The following is a 13728-nucleotide window of genomic DNA, read 5'->3' as shown; positions in this document are numbered from 1 at the left end:
GTGTTAGCTCTTAGTAAACTAAAGTGAATGAAATGAAAATCACTTATTGTCACAAGTAGGCTTCAAATGAAGTTACTGTGAAAAGCCCCCCTAGTCGCCACATTCCGGCGCCTGTTTGGGCACACAGGACAATATGAATTAATGAAGGAGCAACAGCCATGGGAGCTCCCACAGGAGACATATATTGTGCGGCATCTCCACGAGCTCCTCATTTGTAAATATTCTCCCTTCAAAGGCAGTACAGCTCTCAGGGCAATCAGTGCAATGTGATAATCCCTAATTAGCAAGAATTAACTGTCTGAAAATGAATCTCCTTTACAAATCCCTTTCTGTGTCTCTTGATCTGCAAGAAATCTTAATATGACAGCCCAGGAAGGTTGTGCGAGCGTGACAGTGATTGGCGATTAAAGACAAAAGTAAGTCTGGATGGTGGGGGGAGGGAGGGGGGAGGAGGGGGGCAGTTCTGTGCATTTAATTCAGGGACTCACTGAAGTGAGACTAACATAGTTACAAGCTTTGCCAGAAAATGAAATGAAATGAAAATTGCTTATTGTCACGAGTCGGCTTCAAATGAAGTTACTGTGAAAAGCCCCCTAGTCGCCACATTCCGGTGCCTGTTCAGGGAGGCTGGTACGCGAATTGAACCTGTGCTGCTGGCCTGCCTTGGTCTGCTTTCAAGGCAGGCGATTTAGCCCTGTGCTAAACCAGCCCCTCGGGGGTTGGGCGTTCTTAATTTCTATTTGCATAAAACAATGTGCGAGGTCTGCACGTTTCCCCCGTGCCTGCGTGGGTTTCCTCCGGGTGCTCCGGTTTCCTCCCACATGTGTGGGTTAGGTGGATTGGCCATGGTAAATTGCCCTCAGTCTCCAAAAAATTTTAAGTGGGGGGGGGGGTTACTGGGTTACAGGAATAGGGTAGGTACGTGGGCTTCAGTGGGGTGCTCTTTGTAAGGGCTGGCAGACTCGATGGGCCGAGCGGCCTCCTTCTGCACTGTAAATTCTATGATTCTATAATGACAATATTAAACATCAAAAGGAATTGGGCTCATTTCCTCCGATTCCCAACATGAATTTGAACTCTGAGGACTTGTTATTGAATGGTAAAATCATTCAGCTAAAATGTTTTAAAGAATAGAGGCTGTGCACTAATTCCTGGGCCCCTTTACACCAATAGTACGGATGCTGAAATTGAAAAAAATAATGCTGGAAATAGGCTGCAGGTTGGGTACTATCTGTGACGTGAGAAACAGGGTGAATGTTTCTGGTCGATATTCTGACGAAACGTTATCGACCCGAAATGTTAACTCTGATTTTCACTCTCCCCAGGTGCTGCGTCACCTGCTGAGTATTTCTGGCATTTTCTGTTTTGTTCCTGGGGTATCTTAATCGCAGCTACTTTCTGCTTGAAAGAGCTTCCAGTTACACCTCCGCTCCATTTCCTGGTGCTGGTGCAAGTGCTAATCCATTTACTTTAAATGGATTAATGCCTCTTCTAAAATAAGCAGAGAACTGAATGTCTTACGAATGTATTAAGCATCTGATCGATAAAATTAACAACAGCAACCTCCTGAGTAGGACTCCAACAGTATTTCCGGTGGGTTATAATGGGTCAAAATAAACATATTTCACGGATGATTCCAAATCGTATCCAGTATTTTTTTTTACCTCCATGAAAGTGAGGCTTTAGTCACTGATATGCACCCTCATCCTCCTCACCAATCAATGTCCATTCATTATAAACACCTTTCAAGTTTCTTTACTTGACAATTCAAATCCGCGCTCTTTCTCAATCCATTGCGTTAATTTCTCCAGGTCCCTTTGAAATCCTCGCTAAATTAAACCACGGCGACATATTTTTTCAACCGCCTTCGATTAGGGGAATAATCATCCGCAGGAAACCTCGAGCATACCCAGTGAGATGATTACCCCAAGGGACTGCGTGTTTACGTTGTGGCAAGGCCTGTGTGCCCCTACCCTCGTGGCTGCTGTAGTGAAAGTGGTAACACGCCAGGTAGGGATGCTAAATCAAGATAGGTCGAAAGGAAGCAGGCAGACGAAAGACACCACCGATCATAGAAACATAGAAAACAGGAGGAGGCCATTCGGCCCTTCGAGCCTGCTCCGCCAGTCAAGATGATCGTGACTGGGCGGCACGTTAGCGCAGTGGTTAGCACTGTTGCTTCACAGCTCCAGGGTCCCAGGTTGGATTCCCGGCTCGGGTGACTGTTTGTGTGGCGTCTGCACGTCCTCCCCGTGTGTGCGTGGGTTTTCTCCGGGTGCTCCGGTTTCCTCCCACAATCCAAAGATGTGCAGGTTAGGTGGATTGGCCATGCTAAATTGCCCTTAGTGTCCAAAATAAAAGGTTAGCTGGCGTTACTGGATTATGGGGATGGGGTGGAGGTGTGGGCTTAAGTAGGGTGCTCTTTCCAAGGGCCGGTGCAGACTCGATGGGCCAAATGGCCTCCTTCTGCACGGTAAATTCTATGATTCTATGATCAAGTTGAAAACCCTGATCCTGCCTTCCCCCCCATATCCCTTGACCCCTTTGGCCCCGAGAGCTGTATCGAATTCCTTCTTGAAATTACACAACGTTTTGTCCTCAACTACATTCCGTGGATGCGAATTCCACAGATTCACCACTCTCTGGGTGAAGAGGTTTCTCCTTATCTCAGTCCTGAAAGGTTTACCCCTTATCCTCAAACTATGACCCCCTAGTTCTGTACTCTCCCACCGATCTTGATAGGGGAGTCAGGGTAACCACGTGTTCATGCAAAACTGCCTTTTGCCATGCAAGCCAATGCAAAGAAAAGATGATTATGTTGCAGATTTGCAAATATAAGCAATTGTGGAGAGCCATTTGTATCTGTGGCAATGGAGATAAATGTCTTGCTGGGGCCAGACAGCAGTCGGCTACCTCCTGCACCATGAGGTACAACAGAGTCTAAATAACCAACAAAGATCATTGAAATCAGCATACCCAGCTGAGCCAAACAATTTACATTCAAAACTTGAAAAGTTTTTCTAATATAGTAGTTGCACCCAAAGTTTCTTCACCAACCCACACTTGTATATTTAATATAGCGGAATTTTCCATTTCGCAATTGGGTGCCAGACAGGAAGTGGACGGCACGGTGGCACAGAGGTTAGCACTGCTACCTCACAGCATCAAGGACCCAGTTTCAATTCCGGCCTTGGGCCACCGTCTGTGTGGAGTCTTCACGTTCTCCCCGTGTGCGCGTGGGTTTCCTCCGGGCGCTCCGGTTTCCTCCCACAGTCCAAAGGTGTGCAGGTTAAGTGGATTGGCCAATGGTAAAATTGCTCGTTAGTGTCTATGGATGTGCAGGTTAGGTTAGGGGGTTACTGGGATAGGGCAGGGTGGACATGGGCAGAGTGCCCATTCGAAGGGTCGTGCCTCCTTCCGCACTGCGCAGTTTCAGGGAACACACTGGGGGTCTGGGGAGATGACTAAAAGTGCAAAGAGATTTTAAGATTGATTTTGATGAAGAAGAAAGATGTAGGCGGATCGAGGTATCTAGGTGAAGAGGTTTCAGACTATGGGGTGACGTGACTGAAGGCTGTGCCATTGATGGGAGAGTGGGAAAATGTGCAATGGTTGATAGAGGAGTAGGGGATGGGAAGGGGGCGTGGAATGTGCCATCAATTCAGGTAGATGAATGCAGACTGGTATGTAAAGAAGTGGCAAGTAATATTTGTGCCTTACAAGTGTCAGGCAATGAACATCTCCAACAATATAGTATCTAACTATTATCCCTTTACATTCAAAGTGCTATCGCTGAACCCTTGGGGTTATCACTGGCCAGAACTTTAACTGGACCAATCATATAAATACTGTGGATACAAGAGCAGGTCAGAATCCTGCGGCAAGAAACTCACCTCCTGATTCCCCAAAACCTGTTCACCATCTATAGGCACAAGTCAGGGGTGTGATGGAATACCAAGGCTCCTTTGGTAGCACCTTCCAAATATGTGACCACTACCATCTAGAAGGGCAAGGGCAGCAGATACTGGGGAACACCACCACCTGGAGGTTCCCCACCAGGTTACACACCACCCTGACTTGGAAATAGATTGCCGTTCCTTCACTGTCGCTGGGTCAAAATCCTGGAACTCCCTCCCTAACAGCCCTGTGGGTGCACCTACACCACAGGGGCTGCAGCACATTTAAGAGACAGTCCACCACCTCCTTCTCAAGAGCAATTTGAGATGGGCAATAAATGCTGACCTACCCAGCGATGTCCACATCCTTTGAATGACTTATAAAAATAGAAGAGTCCTAAAAACAGCAATGTGATACATAGAACATAGAACATAGAACAGTACAGCACAGAACAGGCCCTTCGGCCCTCGATGTTGTGCCGAGTAATGATCACCCTACTTAAACCCACGTAACCCATATACCCGTAACCCAACAATCCCCCCATTAACCTTACACTACGGGCAATTTAGCATAGCCAATCCACCTAACCCGCACATCTTTGGACTGTGGGAGGAAACCGGAGCACCTGGAGGAAACCCACGCACACACGGGGAGGACGTGCAGACTCCACACAGACAGTGACCCAGCCGGGAATCGAACCTGGGACCCTGGAGCTGTGAAGCATTGATGCTAACCACCATGCTACCGACATGATCAGATGTTTTTTTTAAGTGTTGTCGGGAATTAATATTGACCAGTACGTTTGGTGTACCCACCTAATCTTCTTTCAATAGGGTATAGGGGGCTGGATTCTCCGCCCGCCAGCCATATTTCTGCTCCAACCCGCCGGCGGGATTTTCCACCACGTCGGCCGGTCAATGGCGTTTCCTATTGTGGGGCAGCCCCACGCCATCGGGAAAGCCCCGGGCGCCGGCAAAACAGAGAATCGCGCCCAGGATATTTGATGTGCACATGGGGAGGGCGAACTGGGTCTGAATTTAACATCCCATGTACAACAGGGCATCTCTAACAGTGCAGTACTTCATCAGTCCTGCAGGGAAGTAAGTTTTGGATAAAGTCCCTGGGGTGGGAAATCACAAGCTTCCGGCCAAAGAGCATGAGTGTGACTGATGTTACAAGGCTAACACCAAAAGCTGGAGTTCACATAAGGTGCAGTTCAAGAGTACAGCAATGGAAATGCCAAACTGGAAGTAACAAAAGTGTGAATAATTGTAAACGGGGCAGTTAAATTTGGAGCAGAGGCAGGTGACCTACTGGACTGGGTAATGAGTCGGGTATGGCATTGGAAGGTCAACTCAGGATTGTGCAGAACACCTACTTTCCAGTTCTACTCGAACCAATGGACTTCTGAAAGGGGGATGGAGTTGGAATCTAGTCTGCTGTTTCAAGCAGAAGTCAAACAGGGCGACTGCCGGCTCAACAACACTGAGTCGCAAGCAACTCTATTGCAGCAACGATCGCAGAGATTTTCTTTTCAAGGAAGCTGAATTGCAGAGGGAAAGTCAGAAGGGTAACAAAAATAATAAGCATAGTTCGGTCTGACTGTGAACTCAGATCTGTTGACGGTCATTGAGAGTGAAGACAATAGATTATCCTCTCTGAGTCCTCAGCTGTGGTGAGGAACCTAGTCTGCCACATGTATAGATTAGAAAAACCACACAAATGAGAGGTGTGAGCAGGGACCAGCGAAACATGCGCACATGTGTTGGGGCTGCGAAAATTTGGAGAGATTCTGGGCGGGAGTGTTTGCGGCCTTCGCAAGACCAGTGGGGGAGGAGGTGGAGCCAGATCCTTCGGTGGCGATATCAGGGGTTTCGGAGAAGGAGGGGAGGAAGGCCGATGTTGTGGCCTTCGCGTCTCTGATTGCCCGGCGACGAATCTTATTGGAGTGGCGGTCAGCAACGTCACTGGGGGTAGCAGCCTGGCTGGGTGACCTGTATACAGGGCCGGTGCTAGGAATTGCGGGCCCAATTAGAAAAGTGATGGCGGGACCCCTACTCTAAAAATTTATGTATGTTTATATTTTGTGTAGTATGCTCGTCTTTAACCAAACAAAAAACATTAAATGCTTGATATACTAAAATTTTGAAACTTACTTACCCGGGCGGAAGGATTTGGCGGCGCAGGGCTGAAGGATTTGTCGACGGTAATGCGGTGCGTTCCCCAAAAGTAAAAACTACCCTATAGTTCCTCTTAGAATACAGAAAAGGCTTCAAACGGTAACTCTGTCGCCGCTGGCGCGGGGCCCCCTTAAGGTGCGGGGCCCAATTTGATGAAATTGGTCAAATAGGCTTAAAACCGGCCCTGACTGTATGATATTCTTCGGCTGGAAAAGAACCAATACGAGTTAAGGGGTTCGGTGGAGCGTTTTGAGGCAAGGTGGGGATGTTCGTGACTGTGTTTGAAGAGTTGTTCGTCGCGCGGGAGGGGGTGAAAACGGGGAGAAATGTGTACAAATTGTATAGTCGTTTGTTGGGAAGCCTGTTTCCCAAATTGTTTATGTGTTGTAGCTTTTTATATAAGTTTGTAATAAAATACATTTAAAAAAAAAAGTAAAAACACACAACAGCCAGACACCAGGGTCTGGATTCTCCGCCGGCGTGATGCTCCGTCTGGCTGGCAGCCCCGGGGTTTCCCGACGGTGTGGGGCAGCCCCACAATGGGAAACCCCATTGGCTGGCCGGCCTAACGGAGCATCCCGCCGGCGGAGTGAGACAGAAGTGTGGCGGGGCGGAGAATCCAGCCCCAGATCTTCACATTCGGGGAGGATGTCACAGAACTTTCAGTGGGATGGGAGAAGAAGGACATAAATTGGGATAAATATTAAGAATATCACCGGTGTCTTCAGTGGAACTGAGCAGTATTTCCTCGCTATTTAGCTAATTATTATTACAGCTGCTATAATTCACTGCGTGCAGAGAAGGAAAAGAAAGACTTGTATTATATAATGACATTCACAACTTTACAATGCCCCAGAGTGCTTTACACTAAATGAAGTACTTTCCCAAGTACAATCACTGGTAATGTTGGAGTGTGACAGCCATTTTACCTCCAGCAACGTCCCACAAACAGCAATGTGATCATTATTTTTTTTTACTGATGGTTGAATGGCTCCACCCGAGAGGGCAGATGGAGCACGGACTTAAAATTTCATTCGAAAAAGGTCCAGGCATCCATCAGGATTGGAATCAGTTGTGCAACTGTGCAGAATTGTTTATCCTGCAGACTTAAAGTAGCTCATCATAAAACTACTGTAAGTGGGCAGCACGGTGGCCTAGTGGTTAGCACAACCGCCTCACGGCGCTGAGGTCCCAGGTTCGGTCCCGGCTCTGGGTCACTGTCCGTGTGGAGTTTGCATATTCTCCCCGTGTCTGCCTGGGTTTCGCCCCCACAACCCAAAAATGTGCAGAGTAGGTGGATTGGCCACACTAAATTGCCCCTTAATTGGAAAAAATAATTGGGTAATCTAAATTCAAAAAAAAAACTACTGTAAGTTGTGAATCTCCTTATATAAATACAGGTCCTTCTTTGCACACAGTGGATGACAATTGAATCATAGAATTTCTACATTGCAGAAGCAGGCCATTCGGCCCATCGAGTCTGCACCGACCCTCTGAAAGATCACCCTACCTCGGTCCACTCTCCCACCCTATCTCCGTAACCCCACCCAACTAAGGGTCAAATTAGCATGGCCAATCCACGTAACCTGCACATCTTTGGACAGCAGGAAACCGGAGCGCCCGGAGGAAACCCATGCGGACACGGGGAGAACGTGCAAGCTCTACACAGACAGGGCCGGAATTGAACCCGGGTCCCTGGTGCTGTGAGGCAGCAGTAATAGCTGCAATAATAATAAGCTAAATTGCAAGGAAATACTAATCAATCTGTTCCTCTGGCAGTATTCTTAATATTTATCCCAATTTGAGTTGTTATTCTCCTTTTCCACTGAATGTTCTGTAATACTCTCCCTGAATGTGAAGATCTGTTTTTTGACTTGTTTGTTTTTTCCAATCTATACATGTGGCAGATCAGGTTCCTCGCCACAGGGGGGGTGGGGGGAGGGGGGGGGGGGGGGGGGGGGGGGGGGGGCTCAGAAAGGATAACCTATTGTCTTCACTCTCAATGATCATATATAGATATGAGTTCCCAGTCAGACAGAACTGTGCTTATTATTCCTCTTACACTTCTAACTATTTTTTTTAAAAATTAAATTTTTAAAAAGATTTTTAAAATTTAGAGTACCCAATTCATTTTTCCAATTAAGGGGCAATTTAGCGTGGCCAATCCACCTAGCCTGCACATCTTTGGGTTGTGGGGGCGAAAGCCACGCAAACACGGGGAGAATGTGCAAACTCCACACGGACAGTGACCCAGAGCCGGGATCGAACCTGGGACCTCAGCGCCGTGAGGCAGCAGGGCTAACCCACTGCGCCACCGTGCTGCCCTCACTTCTGACTATTACTTATTCATGACATCAATCTTTACTCATTGTATGTCTGTAGGAGAGTTTTTATTCATTCGGCAGGGTTAGGATTATGTACCATATATAACTGCAAAGAGCTTCTGTTTAGTCAACAGGACAAGAATTAGTCACTGTGCATTTGTATAGAGTTGTTGTTTATTCAGTAAAGGAAGGAGTGATATTTTCCTATTTGTATTCCTCTGGGAGTAATATTCCAGTTTTGCAAGACCATCTGTTCCTCTTGGTTTTCTCTCTGTCACACACCTATCCAAGACTGCGGGGCCTCCAACAATGTTTCCACGAAACCAATTTCTAGGATGTGTGTGACGGTAGCTGGGAGTAATTTTCCCTGCAATTTTCAACCACTCTTTTAGAAGACAATTGACTTTAAGTTCATGCTCTACTGCATTACTTTGAGTCACAACGCCTTTTGAAATACTTACTACAAACATGGCAATGTTATCGCGATTGGCAACACAAGGTGGTAATAATTGTACCTTAGGGATAATTCTAAACGTGCCAGAGATAGGGGTACAAGATTATGGGCCCCGAAAATAACTGACATTTATAAGCAACAAATAATGTCCCAAGGTGCTTCATAGGAATATAATCAGAAAAGAAAATTGACATTGGACAAACTACAGAGGTATTAGGCCAGGTTTATAAAACTCTAGGTCACAAATATAAGTTTGAAAGAGCAAATTAAGGTAGAGGGAGGGAGCCGGAGCTGTTAATGGAGGGAATTCCAGAAATCGAGGCTACACCAGTGGTGAATAGATGAAAACAAGGGACTCAGGGGACCAGAAATGAAAGGGTGCAAGGACCTTGGCAAGGTTGTGGGCTGGATGAAGTTACAGCAATAGGGAGGGGGGGCAAGGCGAGAGAAAAAGTTGAAGGCAGTATGATAATTTCAAAATGGCCCTCATAGAACATAGAACATTACAGCGCAGTACAGGCTCTTTGGCCCTCAATGTTGCGCCGACCTGGGAAACCACTCTAAAGCCCATCTACACTATTCCCTTATCGCCCATATGTCTATCCAATGACCATTTGAATGTCCTTAGTGTTGGCGAGTCCACTACTGTTGCAGGCAGTGCATTCCACGCCCTTACTATTTGAGTAAAGAACCTACCTCTGACACCTGTCCTGTATCTATCTCCTCTCAATTTAAAGCTATGTCCCCTCATGCTAGATATCACCATCTGAGGAAAAAGGCTCTCACTGTCCACCCTATCTAATCCTCTAATCATCTTGTATGCCTCAATTAAGTCACCTCTTAACCTTCTTTTCTCTAACGAAAACAGCCACAAGTCCCTCAGTCTTTCCTCATATGATCTTCCCTCCATACCAGGCAACATCCTTGTAAATCTCCTCTGCACCCTTTCCAATGCTTCCACATCCTTCCTATAATGCGGTGACCAGAATTGCACGCAATACTCCAAATGCGGCCGCACCAGAGTTTTGTACAGCTGCAAAATGACCTCATGGCTCCGGAACTCAATCCCTCTACCAATAAAAGCTAACACACCGTACGCCTTCTTAACAACGCTCTCAACCTGGGTTTCCAAGTGGAAGGTGTTATGGGCTAGGGCTTAGAAACTCCAAAGTGTATCATGAAGCTTACCTGACCTATAACTTTTAGGTTGAATTTGGCTGGGATGAGCACAAGAGCCTTCCCTTCAGGTGTGATTCATCAAATTTCCTAGACACTTTCATCTAAAACTAAGTTTATTATAAGAATGTAGTTAACATATATATAACACTTAGCAAGAATTTGTTATCAATTACAAATATGAAAAAAACACAACAGCTACAGTAATCTGTGTATATAACTCTTAATGAATCCCCCTTAGCTGTTCCAATTCAATAACAAAATCCAATAAACCAAAACCCCTTTCAAGGGCGTGGCCCATCACACTGTAATCTCACTTGAATGGGACTGGTCCTTTCCCGGAGATCCAGCCTCCAACCAGCAGATTCAAAACTCCTTCCGGAAAGCAACCCTATCTTTAAAGTTCCCAAGGCAGTTTGCCACACCCAATGTGCCTTCAGTTCACTGGAACAGCTTTAAAATAAAAACAGAGAAAACAGGGAACCTCTGTTTCTCTTCTGCAGTCCAAACCAACAAACTGAAACTGAAACCCCAAAACCTAAACCCCCTCTCACCTGACAGCCACAGCCCAGCTCCACCCACAAATGACATCACCAAAGCCATGCTACAAGCCATGTGGTCAAACAAAACCTTTCATAAAGGAACACTCACATGACAAAGGAGATTATTAAAGCAGTGATTTTCTCCACAAGAATGCAAGATTCATAGAATCGCGACCATGCAGACGGAGGCCATACAGCCCACCGAGTCTGCACCGACCCTCTGAAAGAGCACCCTACCTAGGCCCACTCCCCACCCCTGTAACTCCACCTAAGGGACACTAAGGGGCAATTTAGCATGGCCAATCCACTGTGGCGAGAAAGTGCACCAGAAACTCAACAGACACCGGGAGAAATGCAAACTCCACACAGTCACCCGAGGTCGGAATTGAACTCGGGTCCCTGGCGCTGTGAGGCAGCAGTGCTAACCAGCGTGTCACCTTCTGGATGTAAAGGAAGACTGCCCCATTAGAATCATAGAATCCCGACAGTGCAGAAGGAGGCATTCTGCCCATCGAGTCTGCACCAGCCCTTAGAAAGAGCACCCTACATAATAATTGCCCAGGCTTCTAGTTACAGGTGAAAATGACAAAATGTAGTTGTCAGTCTGTTTTTCTTTACCCTTGCACATGTTAAACCCTGTTGCAAAGTGCCCTATAAACAAGAATTGACTAGATAATTCCTCCAATAAAGATGATAGATTTCACCTATTATTTGCGGTCACTAAGCTCTGCGGTGATTGGATCCTCAGCTACTGTGAAGACTTCAACCTGTGCCCTGGGGGTGGGTGGCACATTGGCCAGCGACCCTTCATTAATTACCTCGCCTGGGTGACTGTACATCCCGCGTGCGCCGAGAAAACTGGCTATTCAACTGTCGGGGCATCATAGGCAAAAGCAGCCACTGGTCTCTCTAACTGATGGCCCTGCTCACCCACCTCCCAGCATCTGTCAGGGGGTTGGGGATGTGGTGTTGATCCGGATGGGGACCCTCCCCACTCAACCCCACTCCACACATCCCCCCCCCCCCCCCCTCACCACCACCCCTTGCTATGGGGCACTGGCCTCCACTGGTTGAACTGCTGCTGCCACCCATGAAGTCTGGGCTATTGGAACTTGATTCGAAGTCCAGCAAGATCCAGCAGTGAAGGAGTTAAACGTCTGTCTGACAAGGACACAAGAATACAGAATCTGGGAAGGGGGACTGAGGTGCAGCGAAATCTGGAGAAAATCAGGCTGATACAATAAAGATCTCGCATCCCTGACACCTCTCCCCCAGTAGGAATCTTCGCAACCATGTTACAGAGGCTGCTCTAAACCATCTTCCAGCCTCAAACTTTACAGATAGCAGCTGGGAGAGCCTGCTAGCCACTGGGCACTCAATTATTTATCCAACCATTCAGGGTTTTTTTTTCAGGAAACGCACGATTATTTGACTAAACGCTTTGTCCAACTCAATTCCCAACAATCTGCTATGGGACGGGTGCAGCTGCCCAGCCCCACCGCCCTAACCCAGCAGCACCACCTCCACAAACACCTTGAGACCCAGCGTTGCCTTAAAGGGGGCAGAGCAGGACCCTAACCCCCCCCTTCCCCAGGGGGAGGGAAGCCAAGGACCCCACCCCAAAACAACCCCCCACCCCCTCCTCCCGACCCCAGCCCAACACTCATCGGCTGTGCCCTGTTGCACCGTTCGAGTTAAGTACATTTGAGCAAAACCCAGGTTACGCACAGGAGCTCCACCCCTGCGGTAAGAAGCAAATCCGAAAATAATTGCACCTCTTTGCAAATCTGGTGTTTAAAAATCCCTGAGTCGAGAGGGTATTATTGGGAGAGAGGGCGGTGCCATGTATCTATCAGACATACACATAACTGGATGAATAAAGACTATTATTTTGCCAAAAACCCTCACAAAGAATTCGAGTTGAGGGAGTGGAGATATTCAAATCTTTTTAAAAAACATATATCTATGCAAAAGCCATCAAACAACAACAGTAACAATCAATCTCACAAGGAAAACACAGAGCTTGTTTGCTTAACAAGCTCCTGCTAATAATTTGGTTGCTAGGCAGCTAATTAATACAAAAGGTCCATTTCCCTTACCTTGGGTGGTCTTTGTGGAGTTTCTTGCCCCCCCCTCCTCCACACACCCCGTCCCCCTTCCTCCTTGAAAAAAGAAATCCAGCACAAATTCTTTTCAAAGAAGTGTTTAGCTGGTGCTACAGGTGGGTTCCTGCCTTGCCTTCCTCTCTCTCTGAGCTCAGGGCTCACTCACTCCAGTGGAGCTGTCCAGAGCTGGGAGGTGCTGAAAAATCTCTGCTGCTGGTGTTGGGGGCGGGGGGGGCTGGACGGGAGCATCGGGAGTAACAAGTACCTGCAGGGTGGTGCGGGGCTGGGTGGTGACGGGGAGGAGACAGCACTCAGCTCGCCCTCTCAGACTATACCATCCTCCCGAGGGTGGAAGAGGGAGGAGGGACGAGCCAGCAAAAACAAAACCGAAACCGACCAGCCAACTTAAACCCCCTCTCTTTCTGCCAAATATGCCTCAGCCCTCTCCACAGCTGACACAACCTGTTTTCCAAAGCTCAACAACTTCCACCCCCCCCCCTCCGCCAACAAAAAAAAGGCTTAGCGTATATTAGACAGACCGACCACAGTTAAGTCACAATTAAGTTACTGCCAGGAATTAGTGTGCAATGTTTAACGCCACTGCTTTATTAATCGTACACTTGAGCCTGAAGCTGGATTCTCCTCCTCCACGAAAATCTATTCGTTCAAAAAAATGAAAACACTGAAATAATCAGGAACAGTCACAATGCAAAGTGAGAGAGAAAAGGCAGGTTGAGTGGAGCCTTGGACAGGATTATTGAAGAATGCCTCACCCCCCCCCCCCCCCCAAAAAAAACTGCTGCCTTCCCTCTTTATATATGCTGACACAAATGCTTCGTTTTTGCAGTAATTTAATTTCACATTTCTCATTTGTCTCTCTGTGCAGCTAACCTGGAGATATCCACACTGCTCGATTGGAGATCTGTGCAGAAGCTGATGTCAAGGGGGCGAGGTTGACAAATAAAGCTGCCTGCCCCCCCTTCACTTTCCAAATGCTGTGCATTGTTTTCCAGTCCACCTTAACCTAATCTTCTGATCCACCCAGGAAAA

General features: G+C 47.3%; 1 protein-coding gene across 2 annotated transcripts in view; it reads right to left on the bottom strand.

Moving 5' to 3' along the window:
- LOC119956335 (synaptotagmin-1-like) overlaps nt 1-13015 on the bottom strand; it is a 135492-nt gene extending 122477 nt beyond the window's left edge. The window contains exon 1 of one of the 2 annotated variants that reach the window (XM_038783480.1): nt 12673-13015. The gene's annotated coding sequence lies outside the window, so the exon portion shown is untranslated. The remainder of the gene's footprint in view (nt 1-12672) is intronic. The other variant, XM_038783479.1, reaches the window with a different exon arrangement.
- Nucleotides 13016-13728: the final 713 nt, after the last annotated feature.

The sequence above is a fragment of the Scyliorhinus canicula genome, chromosome 23, assembly GCF_902713615.1.
Source record: "Scyliorhinus canicula chromosome 23, sScyCan1.1, whole genome shotgun sequence".
NCBI classification, from domain to species: domain Eukaryota; kingdom Metazoa; phylum Chordata; class Chondrichthyes; order Carcharhiniformes; family Scyliorhinidae; genus Scyliorhinus; species Scyliorhinus canicula.
The sequence above is the reverse complement of the archived record's forward strand: the minus strand, read 5'-3'. Positions and strand labels throughout refer to the sequence as shown.